This window comes from Hipposideros armiger, unplaced genomic scaffold, assembly GCF_001890085.2.
Source record: "Hipposideros armiger isolate ML-2016 unplaced genomic scaffold, ASM189008v1 scaffold_102, whole genome shotgun sequence".
Classification (NCBI taxonomy): Eukaryota; Metazoa; Chordata; class Mammalia; order Chiroptera; family Hipposideridae; genus Hipposideros; species Hipposideros armiger.
Window position 1 is genome coordinate 2,281,349 of NW_017731452.1, and position 14,616 is coordinate 2,295,964.

The following is a 14,616-nucleotide window of genomic DNA, read 5'->3' on the forward strand; positions in this document are numbered from 1 at the left end:
CCAACATGTTTTCCAGCATAATATAATGGACTGAGACTGTCTTGAGATATTGCAGTAAACCTGAGCTTCCATTGATAGAATATTGTTTTCCAAAAATATGCAGAACATTCACTACACAATGCTGATTTTCTACATCAAGAACTTGATGTAGGAACTTTGAATGTCATTCAACTAAACAGACAAATATACTCACAGCCAAGGACTTCACACCCTGAGGTTATCGAGAGGTATAGCATTATATAGATGTTAAGCATATCTTTTTAAATCTGAACTTAAGCACGGCGAAATCCTTCACAAATCATTAACCCAAGTACAGAACAAGAAGCCAGAATATCACACATCCATGAATCAATTTAGAGAAAAGATGAGGACCATTGTCCTGGTCAGAACCAGCTAAGATCAGTCTGGAATGACAGAAGAAACTGATGTGTGCATATAACTAACTACTAAATCAGAACTAGAATATAGGAAGTCGCTCAAAAGAAAATGTCACAGCTTGATTAATCTCCAGTTCCATTGGGAGGAAAAACATGATTAATAGATGCATCTCACATGAATGATAAAACGGCATCTGAGTGATTCGGGTGTGACCTCTGGCTGCAATCTACAAGGTAGAAGAATGTCAATAATAAGATAAAATACGTTAAGAGGAAGAGTGGCATATTCTGGAATTGACTCGGCTGAAATCAGAAAGAGAAAAAGACAAAAAGTGAAACCAATGCCAACTGCAAAAAAAGTTTTCATGAGACAATACATTTTACAACTTAAATTTTTAATGGAAAGGAAAATTTTATATAGAATGAGAACAAGTAGAGGAAAACTAACCTGCAGACTTTGGACTTGCCAAACCACCACCATCACATGAGCTAATTCGTGAAAATAAATCTGTGTACACCCCATTGGTTCCATTTCTCTGGAGAACTCTGATGAATACAATCTTCCCTCAGCAACGCCTTGACCTCACTTCCTCCTCTACATGGCGCTCACTCGATGGTACTTCCTTCCTGTATGCTCTTTCCGGCCCCCATGTGTCCCTGTCCTAGTGTCCTCCCACTACGGTATCCCTGTAGATTCTAACCCTGGGTCAAACTTAGACTTGACGCCCTCTGTTCCTGCACACAGGCTGCTGCCCATGGCTGGAGGAAACCAAATAGTGCACACAGGGGCCCCGTTTGTGGTCTCCAGACTAAGACGCCCTCTCAGTGCTATGTGGGGATTCTTTTCCTAGTTGGCACCATTCGCATATCTCCCTCTTTGTTCTCGGTCAATGTGGGACCTTTTTGCACATTAAGGGCCCTTTCTATAGACTGACGTTCAAACCCATCTTTACTTTTTTTCTTCTTTCATAACAAGATATGTCTCTCTTCCAATCCAACTGTGATCTCGATCCCCTTGCTCCACCACATACCCTCTGGAATCACCTTCATGTTCAACCTCTGGACCTCCATGGGCTTAGCCACTCAAGTTATAATCCTGCTCAAGTCTCTCCACTTACAAATCCTCTATGCATCACTTGTCCCTGTCTGCTTATTGCCATTCCATTCCCCTTCTCTACACAGTCAAGCTAGTGGGAAGAGCACTGCCATTTCCCATCCCCTCCTCCTTACCAGGGTTCCTTTCCAAAACCACCACGTTCAGCCAGGCATTCACTCTCAGCTGTTGGCTGAACTGATAATAACCTCAGATCTATTGTTAATTTTGCAAATTCTTTTTGCATTTAATTCTGCAAAGCATCCTTCTTTTTTTCCTTCTTTCCTTCCTCCCACCCTTTCTCTTTCTCTGTCTCCCTCTCTTCTCCTCTTCTTCCTCCTTCTCTTTATCCTCAACCTCATTCGTATCCTGATCATTTTCTTTTGCATTTAATTTTCACACAAATTCTTTCTGGAATATATTATCGCTATGCCCACTTTTTTCAGAAGTTCACAGCAACTTGCCCAAGACCACACAGCTTGTAAGAGATGGAGCCTGCATCTGAAGGCTTGCAATCTGATGACCGAGATGACACCCTTAAACTGCCACCCACAGGCTCTGGTCTCTTCCTTTTCTGTGCTATAGCTCTGGGACTTTGAACTGGACTTCATTGGACATTCCAATGATTCAAGTCACTCCTGGCTCAGACAAGACAAACAGGGCCATTGTTTCCAGAACGCCATCGTAAGCACACATGCAGAAATTGAGACAATGTGCTAATGGGGTTTGCGACCCGTACCCAGATTATCAGATCCAGCCATGTTTACTCTGTTTCCAATCCAGAAGCCTGGACTGGTGAGTTTCAATGGAAGAGGAGGGAGGAGAGGATGGTTCATGGGCACTTTCCCTGGAGAAGAGGCAAGAGACAGGTGCTGTTCTACGGTGTAGTCCAACATGAAAAGTCACACAGGCTTCTCACATGACAGCCTCCAGTGTGAAGCTCTATGCAATGTTCAAAGTAGGGTGAGTCGGAGGAATATATTTTCATTAATACATGTCTGTTCTAATCATACCAAATGTAGTTCCTTGTTGGTGAAAGTTTCTTTTAAAACAAACTGTGCTATAATCAAGCATATATTTTATTCAGTTCAGACGGATTAAATATTCAAAGGCTAAGAAAGTGAGAGTAGTCCATATGGAAATTCAATATTGCGTGTGCATGTATCCAAAGGGTTTGATTTTATGGGAAAAACTAGAGATTAGACAGACCAATTTCTTTCCAATTTAGAGAAGTTTGTGTTTATTTGTCACATTTGACATGTGGATTTTTAAAGAGAGCACAAATATCACTGTGAGCTTAATTAATTCAGTGTGTTTATTTGGATCTAAGGAGAGAAAAGCTATTTCCAAAGAGGCATGCTCAACAAAAAATGTTAACCTTTAGTTATTTCAGTGTGTCAAGAAGGAAGCACTATTACCATAATAGCTTTGTAGCTCTTGTGACAATTTTCTGCAACTTTCCACAAACTTGCTAAAATAAATACGAGTTTTTCCCTGAAACTGATATTCCCCAGCCCACCCCCAATTCATGATGACTCTGACATATTGTAATAAAGCCATTGCTCCCTGAGGATCTCTTTGCACTGCTCTAGCAATTTTTCTCTTCTCTCTCTCTTATTGAAAAAGAACCCTATTATTAAGTACTTAAAATGTTCAAGGCTCCAAAAGGAAGACAACCTTTCAGTATGAGAGATTAATAATAACAATAAGAAATAGAAAACGGAAGACAGGAGTTCAAAGCCAAATAAAAATTTCATTTGCAGAATACAAATCAAATGTGATTTCTTTTAACCGCATCTCTCTGATTTATAGACACAGCTCTGGAGAATATTTCCTACTATTTTTGCTTCATGTTTTCTTTCCTCCTTTCACACTCATGGCTACTTCTGGACAAATACCCTAACACTTGAATTATAGCATAGCTCTTCTTAATCACTCACAGGATTATTTTTGTGTGTGAACATTTCTGAAAAGAGTAAGATGCAGAAAACAATATAAGGAGAAAATTTTAGACAACGCCAACTTAGAGGTACGAAACCCAAAGGCAATTGGGACTACGGGTGGATAAAGCCATATGGTTCAAGTCTTGGTTCCTATGATGAAGAGTTTTTCTTCTACGTATTTACACAAACTGTCAGATGCACACCTTTATCTCTGTACATACACAGACCTCTGCTCGGTAAACCAGATTATTGTATTTTGGATTTGAAGTAAGTAACCATAGAAGTGCTTCCTTTTACTAGCATGGTATTATTAATATCTATTCTAAACCACATTAGCCAAAAAGTATGCTGTTCCTATCTCCTAGGAATTCACAGCCTTAATTAAGAAATGATTACACTTTTTAATGAAGACAGCATACATATAGAATACTATGCATTTTAGCCAGTAGCATTTGGGTATTTATTTATGTCAAGCGTATAATCTGGAATAAAGGAAAACATATAAGTAGAGTGAAAAAGAAGGAAAAATACATGAATGAGTTTGAAACACAGTTGACTAAGGTTATATACAACAAACCATGCAAAGTCATCTAGAAAGGCTCCCTGGAAACAACACTATCGCAGATGTCATTGGAACTAAGACTTTAGAGATGAGCTAGTCAATTTTAGAAAAGTGATGGGGCAGGAGGGACTAGAGAGTAAGTAGTTGGAAAGCCCTGAGTTGGGAGGGATGCACTGAAGACTATTTGGCAAGCATGCCTCAGATCAATGAAGAACATGGCCCAGAAGAAAACTGAGAGTACAAGAAAAGAAAGCTTGGGGAGGCTCCTACGGGCGGTGATTAAGCATCTGAGATGGGAGCTGGGGCACGCAAGGCAGCCGTCAATGAAATGTGCCAGGTTTGGAGTTGGACAGAGCCATCACGTATGCTAGCCAAGTGAAACATTTCAATAAAATATAGAAGCATGCTGTTTCTTGTACACCAAATGCATGGAAGAGCCCCATCCCAGAAGCAACAACAGATGCATATTAATCCACATGTGTACTCTTCCACACTCATCTGCAAAATGTTTAATGAGGAACGGAGCAATGGTATCTTTCCACATAGAAAGCAAATCTATGCTTTGAGCTACAGTACATATTTTAATAAACAACAAAGGATTGAATCCATAATTTATTAAAGATAGCATAATCCTACTGCCTTGGAGGAGATTATGGGTAAAAAAGGACCCCAAACCAATGATTTCATCTTCACCATGAATCCCCTTCTTTCGGTATGTTAATATACCGTTTGCTAGCTTTGCATACTCACAAATATGAGCAGCAGGGAAGAGAGCTAAATGCAAAACTTAATAAATGTGGCACTAGTTAACATGAACTTAGGTGGGGACTTACTATCTTAAATCTCATTTACTTCAGTATCAAAATATTATTGATCTACTCTCCTGATGGGTGGATGGGGAAGTAGGCCATTTTGCAGCTGAAAGGGAATAATGATCACTCAGCACCTGGATTCTACCTGCACCCTCATTCGGTAAGTAAAAGAAAATGAAGTGCATAGAGGTGAGTTGTCCTTAGCAACATCCCTCCTTAGGGCTGTACTGCTCATTTGCCTATTTCACTTCAAACCATGTATCATTGTTTCCCTGCTCTGCTCTGAGACATAGGAAGGTTGAGTGATGCAGATGGAGAATCCTAGGCTCCTGTGTTTCACAAGCTCCCAGCTGGGCACTAGATAGAGATTGGTGGGTGAAAGGCAGGGAGGAGCCAGGCTATTTCTCCCTATCTGGCTCTGCCTCAAGAAGCTCCTTGGCAGTGGCTGAGCCTTTTACACTGCTCCTGATCCCAATGGGCACCTCTCACTTCCATACTCCTCTATTGGGCAGCCCCTGTCATGGTGCTGGCACTAACTGAACAGCCTCTAGGCTCTGGAAACACCACCTTCTCATTATCTCTCCAGCTCTTGGAGTTACAGTATCTTCTTGCTGTTGCTAAGCTCTGAGCTGCCTCACCCCCTAACATTGGACTGACCAGCTTTTCCATCGCCTGTAACCAAATTCCTATGATGAACGTCCCAGTTTCAAAGGCCCAGAGTCATTTCTGCTTTTCTGAATGGGCACTGACTCAGAGACCAGATTAGCACAAGACCTAAGGTGTTTTCCTATACTGACATGATGTGCTCAAAGGTTGTAAGTGCCACCCCATCATTATATAAATATAAATATATATTTTAAACTACTAATAAAAATAAATATTAAAATAATACATGGCACTTCATGCTGATAACTCCCATAGACTGTATACTATCAATAAATGAGACAAGATAATGTCATATAACAAGTAGGAAATATCCATTATTTGTTTTTATTAAAAATTCAATAATTGGACTATTTGCTATCCATTCTCCTCTATCTATTATCCTTTCTTTCTTTCTTTCACTTCCAGGTTGCTTTATTCCATTTGAAACCTCATATAAATCTAATCTTCAGTTTTACTAAATAAGCATATATTCCATCCATCGCTCCCATCTCTTCTTCACTCCTTCAGATTCGTTCTTTAGTACCAAATGACAGCTCACTTCAAAATTTTACGTGTTTTAAAATTCACTCCAGAAGTGGCCAGTATATTCTTATATTACTTGTCTTTGATGGCCATAAATTACTGTGTGGAGGTATTATAATTTACTTAATAAGTCAGTGACCTGCAGCTGGTGGTGGATTGGATCAATACTATTTTGCTATTATAATGTTGCCATGAATATCCTTGCATATGTTTCTTTTGCACAGAACACGTGAACTTGCAGGATAAATCCCTAGAGTTCTTTGAGTTGTTTATTGGTGTAGATTATATATTTGGGTAGATTTGACGCATTAAGCAACATTGTTTTGGAATCCCTCCTTTCAATATACTAAAAACATTCATGACCTTCTAAAGAGTTGGCACCTATGTACTCTCCCACCAGCAGAGACTGAGAGTGCCTTTTTCCCTGTGTCCCATGACAATGTTTTCCTATCTTGAATCATTTGAGTTCTCCTTCAAAATATTGATTTCATTACACATGATACTTGAACATATAGCAGAGGGGATTCTTGAGACAGAATCTTGGGTATCAAACCTTGCTCCATCTAGTTATGTGGCCTTGGGAAAATAACCTCATCATCTCTGTTTTCTTAAACATAAAATGGGCCTTATCATAGTGCCTAACTCACTGGGCTGTGAGGATTGATTGAATAAATAAATACATATAACGCATGTAGAATAGTGCCTGGCATATAATAAGTATTAAATAAATGCCTGGCATATAATAAGTGTTCATTCTTCTTGTTTCTTAAATGCTTGTCTTTAAAATTTATTTTAGCTTCTTCTTGTGTTAAACTGTAGTATCCATAATACCATGGTTTTAATGCAGTAGTTAAAAAAAATTTTAAGAAAAGCTATTATATTAAATGCAGAACTATTAAAACTAAAGATAATGCCATTTTGTTATGTACAACTTAGAAAAGTGCGTCTTAAATAACAATGTAGTTGCAATAGTCACATTTGTTTCAATCTTCTGGGAACTGTTACCTGACACTCATTTTAATTTGCATTTGTTCAATATTGAATGAGGTTGAAGACATTTTTACATATTTATATATCATATTTCCTTTCTATGAACTGCCTAGATTTTGCCTATTTTAAAATAAAATCAAGCTTAATTTTTTAATTCATTTTTAAAAATATTTTGTACATGTGCTAATAGGATTTTTTGTGCTTATGAATATGTCCTGGAACTGCACTAATACAGTAACTATTGGCTTAATATAACTATTGAGCACTTAAAGTGTGGCTATATTACTGGAATTGTATTTCATTTCAATTAATCAAAGTTTTCATTTAAACAGCTTTATATAGCTAGTGGCTGCCATATTAAACACCATAGCTTTAAATACTAAAGAAATTGAGTCTTTCTCATTGGAAGGATAGAGTTAACATCTAGTTCATAGCTTTTGTTTTTGTTTTTTATTTTTTTATTTTTTTACCTAGCCTAGATCTTCAGCCAAAATCTTCTTGTAACCTATACTCAAGGAATGTATACAGGATCTCAAATGAATTGGCACCCTGCTGATTATGTTTTGTACTGAACTAAGCATCTGTACTTGGTAGTCAAGCTTGCTTATTGAATAATCCAATGGTTCCCATAATTTGCAGCATATTGGAATCACCTGGGACTATTTTTTTAAATCCCAATACCTGAGTTCCCACCTTCAAATATTATTTAATTGGCATGGATGCTGCCTGGGCATCAGAATTTGAAAGTGCAATCAAATTTGGGGAGCACAGACATAACCTGTCATCAGTGCGTAACCTGGGATTGGCAAGAGGCAGGTCCACCAGAGCAGGGGATTGTCAAGTGTCTCTGAGGTGGTCCATCATTAGCCAAGTACATGAGCTAAAGGGCCCCTAGAGCAGGTGGCTTTCCTGATCTGTGATGATCACACCCAGGCTTGTCCACGTGACCATGTTATCCCAGTTCAAAGTGTTGAGATCTTTAGAAGCTGTTCAGCATAACTGAGCATCCATTATGCTGTTGCTGTGCTGCTGCCTTTTCTTTATCCTTTTTTTTTAAATTGGGGAATTGGGGGAGGGAAGTAGTGTTGGGGAATTGGGGAAGGAGACCAGCCAAGTTGTTATTCTTCAATCTTCATTGTGGAGGGCGCCGGTTGCCATCTGTCTGCCTGTTGGCAGCTCGTGGCCTCTAAGCTCAAGGTGCTGTGTTACAATCTTAGTTGCAGGTGGGTGTAGCCACCATCCCATGTGGTAGTCAAACCAGCAGTCTTGTTGTTAAGAGCGCCCTATCCACTGAGCCATCCGGATGGCAGCTCAGCTCAAAGTGCCAAGTTCAGTCTTAGTTGCGGGTAGGCATAGCCCACCGTTGAACAGGCAGTCTTGTTGTTAGGAGCACGTGCTCTCACCAGCTGAGCCATCCTGCCACCTGTTGGCAGCTCAGTGGCAGCTCAGCTCAGGCACAGCATCACTGGCCCATGTGGGAATCGAACCGGTGGCCCTGTTGCTCAGAGCTCGCGCTCTTAAGCTAACTCTTAACCAACTGAGCCACTCGGCCAGACCATCCTTTTTTTTTTTTTTTTAATCTCAGTAAACTTACAGGTGAATGAATATTCAGCCTGAACACCAATCTTAACCCAAGACCACTAGTGCTGGAAAACCAAAGCGGGCATTGCCATCATACGGACTAAAAATATTTTCTAACTTACAGTCTTCTTTTAATGCCGTTTTCTACATAGTATCTAATTTCTCGCCTTTTCCTCTATGGCATCTGGGTTTGGTACTCTTGCTTAGAAAGACATGCCCAGCTAATGGTATATGTTTATCTATAAATCGTCCTCTGTTTTCTTTTAATACTTTTTTTCTGTATCTGTACTGTTTTTAAATATTTAGTTCATCTGGAATCTATTTTGATATAAAAGTCTTTTTTTTTTCAAAAAAATGATAGCTTATCAAGTTCAATACTGACAAATTTATATTTCCTCACATATTTTCAATAATATATCTATCTTAGGCAAATCCCTAAATGTATTTGGACTTAGTAATGGATTTTATGTTTTGTTCTTCCACTGTTTTAATATGCCAATATCAACATGTTTTCATTAATACAGATTTATAAGATTTTCCTAACATGTAGATTCTCCTTACCACTGTCATTTTTGCTAACTTATCTCTTCTCTCATATATACTTTTTATATGGGAAATTCAGAATGATTTCATTTTTATGGGCTATTTTAGGTAGAATGAGTAGCTTTATAATATTGTTTCCTCTTTCAAAGCAGACATGTCTTTGCATTTAATCAAGACTTCCATGTCCTTTAGTAATGGTCTAAATATTATTTTCATGTATCTTGTACATGTTCTTTTTTTCCTTGATATTTATTCATTCTTGGTTCTACTACAAGTGAAAATGTATTCTTTTTATATTGTCTACCTAGTTATTTATACATAGGAAGATAAATTACTGATTTTAAACATCAATTTGATTGTTAAGGCACATTACTGAATTACCTCTCTAAAAAATAGTAAAACGATTCTCTTAGATTTTTAAGAAATATATTGTATTGATGCCAAATCTTATCTCTCTCTTTCTAGCTTTAAATATTTTTCTGTTCTCTTCTCTGATTGAAATATGCTGGTAAGTTTGGAAATTAAAAGCGTAAAACTAGGAAAGAAAGCCTAATGCATTTATTTTCCAGAAGACCTAGTTGCCTTAGCTTTAAACAGCAATAAAGAAACATTTCAAACGAACAGAATTGTTTCTCAGAGTGGACAAGGCCCCATGTAGCCTCCTGGGACTGAGGAATGAGAAAAGCCAGAAGTGGACATCGATGACATCACATCACAGCAATGACAAGAGGGCTGGAGGAAAGGAGGTGATGTTGTCTCGGCGCTGTCACATGGTGGCATGTGAGATACAAGTTGTAACATGCTTTTAAAACATGTTATTCTCTGGTTGGTGGTTTGAGAATGATCTTGCATGTGAGAGTGTGTACTCTGAAGAGGGCACCAAATCAAATCTGCTAACTCTACTCACTTTCTTCAAATAATTTTTATTTTACTTGCTTAGAGACAGATCAATTTGAAGAATGTGGAGCAACACCACCATTTATCTTATATCGCTATATATGTGTACCTAGAGTTCAGAGAGAGAGAGAGAGAGAGAGAGAGAGAGAGAGAGAGAGAGAGAGAGAGATGATAGATAGCTAGATAGAAGATAGATGAGATAGATAGATAGATAGATATAGATTGATTGATTGATTTGTACATTACATATCAATACAAAGTGCCAATTATATGTGTGTCCAAAGAAGGGACTGACATAACATGTTATAGAATGAGCACAGATGCAATGAGGCAAAACAAACCACACTACTTGACAGAGAAGGTGCCTAGCAAATTAACTGTACTGATTCATGATTGATGCCACATTCAAAACCTAAACGAAACCAGCTTTAACCACCTACTACCAGGGTAGTCATTTTCAGAAGGGTGAAAATCTCAGAGTTAAAGAGAAATATAAACAGGAAATTCCCTGAGGATACGAACTAATAATGCACACTTTCAATAAAAATGCCTTTCTGGCATTGGTGTAGAGGCATGATGGAAAGGCAGAAGCAGCTTAAGGCATTCTCTAGGCATTTGCCCAAGAACTGAGGCAAGTATCGCAGTGCATTAAGCAGCATGATTTGACATGCTGACATACACGGCATTAGCACTGTTGTACTTGATATCACTGCAAATGATTTTTGTAGGCTTAGGTCACTCAAATAAGGGCTGAGCATAGGGAAAGGGCTAAGAAAGATGCCGCCCGCCAGGCGAGGAGTCCACCGGGCTCACAGCACACCTCCTGCTTGTGTTTCTGCCTCCTCTGGTTTTCTATTAAAATCCCCCAGTCACTTATTTATTTGACGGGAGACAAATACTTGTACATGTTAAAATCTTTGCAGGTAGTGTTTCTGCCATGTCTGGCTTATAGAGTTGACAACTCAATCATTCACGGGGATAATAATGGTGTAAATACTTTATGACAGGTGATACTTTTATCTAATTGACCATGTCACAGGGCTCCTTGTCTTTCACCAGCCAAACCCAAAGCCGTGACATTAGACACTTGTAATTAAAAAACAAAGTTATACTAACTTTAAAAACATGCTAAAGGGTTTTTGTTTGAAAAATCAGGTACAATGGAAATCCATTTTAAAAAGTGAACTATTCTTGTGCATAACATATTTACTTAAATAATTCATAAAATTGGTACCCTCCCATGCCTTGCCCTTACAAACCTGCCCAAAAGAATTTTGGGGATGTATAGGACAGAATCTGGATAATCTGGCCAAGTTCCCGCACATGTTGATCTACTTAAAATAACTTCTAAGATTTGAGTTTCATGAAATTTCAGCAATTGTTCTCAAATGAGTGAAAATTATACGTTACACTTACTTTTTCAATCATTTACAATAAATTGACTTTAAAAAGTCTCTTGATCATAGATGTTGAGGGATTTCATTTTGTCTTCAATTGGAGAACAACGATTTTAGTGGCTTGCATTTTGTAATTTTTTTGTAAAATATTTGTATGCCATCTAACAGAGTACTTGGTATAAATTACATTTACAGGCATTGGACTATAAATTTTATTCTAAAGAAATGCTTTAATGTGTAAATTTTTTAAATATCATGTATCCGTCAAGTTTATAGTTCTATTAAATATTTGTATGACCTGTATAATAAATAAAATATTTTGTCTTTCTTTTTAAAGATTATTTGTAAGAGGCAACGGAGCATTTTATTAATTCTTTCAGGTATATTGAAGTCTTTGTTCTCTCTCGTGCTTGAAATGAGATCAAATGAGGGGAGAATGAGGCATCCTCACTGAAGCATTTCAATCCATGTTGATGGGTTTTATTTTATTTGTTTCTAAATTTATAACAATTGTCTTTTTTTCCTTTTTCTATCACATACTTGCATAATGCTTTATATGTTTCCTAACTCTCTTTCATAGATTTATTTGTATCGTCTGGAGCAGACTGCAAAGCTCTTAAAAAAATTGGCATGTTTTGTTCAATTTGTATATATCCCATATTATCTAGAAAAACTGGGCAAAAAATACCAAAAATAAAGAAAAAGAAGCTAGGAAATACATATTTGTGAAACTGTGACCAAGGGCTAACTTCTTTACTATGTACATCAATTAAAAGTTTTCTTTGTCTGAAGAAAAAAATCCAAATTAAATTGACCTGTGTTATTCCAGGTGAAAATGTCACCAAGTTTCGGGTTTTTTTCCTGCTTTGTCAAACTGTGGATTCACACAAAGACGGAGGTTCCTCAGAGTGGGACCTGACTGTTTAGTAGAATAGAACTCTGCAGCCTACCTGGAATGAACAGGTAGCATGACTATAAGTATGTGTGAACATATCAATCATCAAGGTCAGGATTTGAGGTTGTTTTACCTACAACATAACCTTGCCTATTTTATGTGTGCTCATGGCACCAAGTCTTAATTTTGACCTTGGCATTCAAAGTTATCCATCAACTTTCTTTACCACATCCAAAAGTATTCCAGGCCTTCCTACCCTTGACAGTCCATTCTGACCAACAATCTCACCAATAGTTATTTCACAGGAAACTGTATCTCTGGATTATCTCCAATGTCCATGCTTTGTTCACACTTTTCTATCTTCATAAATAGCTTTCTCAATCCTTCCATAATCTAACTTATAATGCTCTTTTCAATATGTATTTTAACTCCTGCCTTCTTGACAAATTCAGTCATCAGTGATCTCCATACCTTGTCAATTTCTAAATCTCTAGGAGTCTGTACCTTATATTTGCATGACGCCCCCCACCCAGAATCATTCTTTGATTTATTCTGTTGTGCTTTATTTCTTCTGATGTTAACATGAGCTCTTTTAATATCTCCCAGAATTTTGTGCAAAGTTAAGCACATTATGAGATTAATGTATTCAAATCTATTCATTCATTCATTCATTGATAATTTTTCACTAATTCACTTAAAAAATTCATGTGCCTCACTGGGTGTTGAACGCTGAAATGCAAAGATGAGACATATAAATCCTTTCCCATTAAAAAAGTTCATAATTTATAGGGGAGAGAGAAATGTACCCTCCTAAGTCTAAGGATATTCAACTGGTACAACATAAACGTGCTAAAAGGAGGAGATAGAAGGAGGAAGGAGTCACTTTTGGTTACTGTGATCATAAAAGTAACCTACAAGAAAGTGCATTTCATTTATTTGTTCATTCACTCATTCACTGCATTATGCATGCACTCAACAAACATTTAGTATTTACCTGGGTGGGGGTTCAGAGCTAGTCACCCCAAGATGTGCTTCTGTAGTATGTGGATTGTTTTGAGCTAAGGACAATTTTAGCTTCAAGCTCAAGAAAAACTTCTGCCCCTCCCTTTACCTACCTAGAAGAGCTTCAATTAGGGGCCTTGCCCATAAGAGATTATCAGCAATAACCTTTTTTAGACCCACCTATGTGGCAGGGCAAACTTCTATATTACTAAACATCTGATCTTCTTATCTTCCTTGCAATGACTGCTTGAAGCCCCCAAGGTATGTTACCTCATTCCTAGCTCAGAATGTCTTATAGATCCATGTTCCCTTTCTGTCTCTGACCTCTCCTGTATGTGGGGGTCTCTGACTCGTTCACACATGAGGGGTTCCTGTACATATGTATGTATTAGAGTTGGTTATTTTCTCTTGCTAACGTCTCAATTTATTTGATGATTAGATCAGTCAGAACCTTGAGGGTACAGAAGAGTTTGTTCCTCCCCCACACCTGCAACATGCCAGGTACTGGGAAGATTTGGGGATGCTTAGATGAAAGGTTGGAAGGTACAGCCTCTATTTTCAGGGTGCTCACACTCAAGAGGGGAAGACAGTGAGTGCACCAATAAATTATAGCATAGTCTAAAAAATAATACTGCTTTGACAGGTCATTGTGATACATGCCGTTTGTCTTTATATTGATTGGTTTAGATTAGTTAAGGGTATTATCATTCATGACACTATTTCACCCTGAGCACCTCACCATCAACAGGAGTAAGAAAAAAGGCAAGTGGTGCTGTCTAGGTTTGGCTTTCCCTGAGCTTGATGAATGGAAAAACAATTTTCGTGGTTGATCTATCATTTTTTAAAATGTCAAAAACATATATTTTACTTAACACAGCTAAATATTAGCATGGATTAGCCAATCCTTATCTAGTTTAAAATCCAATGTTTAATTTAGAAAAAGAGTAAAAGAGAATCCAACCACCTAGTTAGAATAAATACCTCGTTAAGCTTTTACTGTTATTGGTTCATAATTACTGTTTATTTTATCCCTAGTTTGAATGGTTTTCACAGAATTAATTCAAGCATAATATCCAGTTTTTCTCGCTCTTATTGACAACTTCAACCTGCTTTGGGCTATAAGGCAGCTTTTCTTAAAAATGCTAGTAGGCAACTTCCTCCAGCCCAACTGTTGTTCTCTCTAGAGAAAGAAGAAAGCTACTTCTGGATTCAATTTACATCAATAACATGCAATGAGTGGCCACCAAGAGCTTCAGAGATGCAAAGGTATGAGTAAATCACAGGCCATTTCTTCGATGAGTTTATAATGTAAAAAGGAGTTCTAGGAAGTTTCAAA

At 37.7% G+C, this 14,616-nt stretch overlaps 1 protein-coding gene across 2 annotated transcripts in view; it reads right to left on the minus strand.

Moving 5' to 3' along the window:
• CNTNAP4 (contactin associated protein family member 4) overlaps positions 1-14,616 on the minus strand; it is a 213,234-nt gene that overhangs the window by 164,965 nt on the left and 33,653 nt on the right. The window lies entirely within an intron of this gene.